Source organism: Onthophagus taurus, chromosome 3 (genome assembly GCF_036711975.1).
Source record: "Onthophagus taurus isolate NC chromosome 3, IU_Otau_3.0, whole genome shotgun sequence".
Lineage (NCBI taxonomy): Eukaryota > Metazoa > Arthropoda > Insecta > Coleoptera > Scarabaeidae > Onthophagus > Onthophagus taurus.
In genome coordinates this window covers 22,037,909-22,040,663 of record NC_091968.1, presented here as the reverse complement: position 1 = coordinate 22,040,663, position 2,755 = coordinate 22,037,909, and the positions used below count along the sequence as shown (strand labels likewise).

General features: G+C 34.7%; 1 long non-coding RNA gene and 1 other non-coding gene across 2 annotated transcripts; one reads left to right on the top strand and one right to left on the bottom strand.

Moving 5' to 3' along the window:
* Window positions 1-724: 724 nt before the first annotated feature.
* LOC111427650 (U1 spliceosomal RNA) lies at window positions 725-887 on the bottom strand. Its single transcript, XR_002707967.2, has one exon. It is a non-coding gene; the product is annotated as a U1 spliceosomal RNA (small nuclear RNA).
* Window positions 888-1,206: 319 nt separating this feature from the next.
* On the top strand, window positions 1,207-1,977 carry LOC111427485 (uncharacterized). Its single transcript, XR_011639996.1, has 2 exons — window positions 1,207-1,733; window positions 1,786-1,977. It is a non-coding gene; the product is annotated as an uncharacterized lncRNA (long non-coding RNA).
* The last annotated feature ends 778 nt before the right edge of the window (window positions 1,978-2,755 follow it).

Sequence of the window (2,755 nt, the reverse complement as noted above, 5' to 3'; positions counted from 1 at the left end):
ACTTTTGCGGTCATTATCAATTACTTTTTTGTAATTCCTTTCTAAAACTTTCCAACGATTTTACTCTTTTGCAATCACCAGCCACATTTGGTTGATATTCTTTAAATTTGAACTTGCTCCAACTTCACTTGTATAAACCCCATATAGTTTTCTGAGCTCCCTTGTATTCTATACAGTAAAAAAGAAATCTGAAAGGTGTATTTTATTAATTAAGATTTTTTAATTAAAATGTTGCACCCTTACCTTTTTCACTTTCGCAACTCATTGTAGAATAAGTGTATATATACAGGGTGTATCTGAATGACTGCAACAAACTTCAAGGCGTGAGGGTACTTTGATGTATGAACCATGAGCGACTTCAGCTTCCCTAAGGAGCTACACCCCTCCAAAAATGGCGGAATATTTTGGTTTAATTTCTTTTCCTCAAAAACCATAAACGCTTAAATTCTAATAATCACGTTAGCTTTGATTAACTGAACGTAGACAATGGGTTAACTCACAATAGGGTACGTTTTGACCCTATTTGTACTTTCAACATACCCTTCTAAACTACTAAACGTAACCACCCCCTTTACATTTGTGCTAACATTTTTTTTATGCAGATGATAAATACATTAGAAAAATACTACTATACTAGACAGAAATCTAAGATAATTGTATCTTTGACTATTGGTAATATTACACAAGGTAAACCTTTATTGTAGTTATGTTTGTATTAATATAATCCGGGTTAGCGCGTACGCAGACCCGACTACCAAAAATTACGCGCCCGAGTTACCCGCATTAGGGGTAATCGCAGAGGTCAGCCCGACCGAAGTGCAATGGAAGGGCCTCGTCCTGGGGGAACCGCCTTATTGATCACGGTAACCCCTACGCCAGGTAAGTATGCTTTCCATAGCCAACCAACTACCCTGCCTAAACGCTATTAAACCACCCCTTATCTAGAATAACAACGCGCCATCTGCAAACGACAAGGTTAAGTGAACCTTTGATAGCTCCTATATTTGATTATTTAATAAGGTCCATAACAAAATCTGTAAATAACTGGTTATTCCATTTCTTTTCACCTTATTTATCCAAAATTATATTTCGAAATTGTTTGAAGCAGAGGTCGCTTGTGGTCGAGTTGCTAGATTGATAATACATAGTTTCTCGTACGCATGTAGATATCGAACCTATATCGCACAGCTGATCGATAACTCGAGCGATATCGGTCAGTTGGGTTTCTGACTAATAAGCAGCAATATCGACTCGATAGTGTGAATAACGAGAGTGGTGTGTGTTAAAAACAGAGCATAAGTTGTATGTGCATCCTGCCCGGTTTCTCGTACATTATAATATCGGGCACATATCAGAGCAATCCTATCTTTTAACCGGGCGATATCGGCTGTTTGGTGATTTGGTCTAAAAATCGGTTACTTGTTTCTTACCGTCGATAGGTGGCGGTAAAAATTTTGAACAAACAATTCGTAAAACAGAATATGGAGAAACGTTCGAAAAATTTTACTTCTTTCGATAAAAAATTGTTAATTGAATTAGTTAAAGAACACAAATCCATAATTGAAAATAAAAATACCGATAGTTCTACAAATATGGAAAAAAAACAAGCTTGGGATATACTCACGGAACAGTTTAATCAAAACTCGCAATCGGGAACAAGAAATGCAAAACAACTTAAAGATTTGTATGGATTTATTAAAAGGAATGCTAAAAAACATAATTCTGTAGATAAAGTAAGTATTGCACCGCGGTAAAGTATTGCATTTATATTTAAAAATCCAACAGGAGCGAAACGAATTTCGAAAAAACAAGGAAGATGGTGAAACTATCGAGTTAAAAAAGAAAATTTTAAGGGAGGAATTTGAGCAGGCGAAACTTAAAACATTAATTATGAAGGCTCAATTAGAGAGGGAACAATTGGAAGTGGAAAAAATAAAAAATGAATTAAAAAAATAAATAAAAAACAAATTTAATGATCATATTCATTTATAAATAATTGCTGCCAATTCCGTCACATCATCCATGGTTCCTTCAATTCCTTTTTCAAATGTGGTAACATCTTCAAGGCAAAAATTGTGTAAAACTGCACATGCAGTGATTATAATTAATATTGTCCTAGGTTTTAGAAAATCTCCTTTGTAAAACTCCAAAACAACACAATTTCTCACGTACCTTCAACCAAGTATGCACTTGCTGCATAACCACTATCCTCCAGTATAAAACAATTAGGAAATACATTGTTCTCAAATTTATATTTTATATAAGACCCATTAAATATGGTCATATCTTGTGTAAATCCTGGCCATTACGCTACAATATCCAATATTTTAAGGCTACTATTACAAATAACTTGCACAATATAGGAGAATTAAAATTTTCTATTTCGATATAATTCCCCGTTGTACACTGTATTTTGATATGTTTTGAAATTCCTCCTTTTTCATATTGTTTGTAATATATTTAATTCATTTTAGAATATATAGACATGGAAGCGCCATACACTTAAGCTGTCTAAAAGTTTCTCTGCAATTGTCGCAATATCATAGTAGTGAGAGATATACTGTTCGCAGCGCAGGATTGGAAACAGTGACAGTTGTATCAGCTAAAAAGCAGCAGAAAGAAACCGGCTAGTTTAACCCCATGTAAGGCCCGAGTCTAGATATAAACACAAAAATTCGCAATGAGGAACAGGTTCCAGATCAGGTTAAGTGTCTTACTTGCATTTAGGGTCAGGTTATTGCTATTAAACCAAACC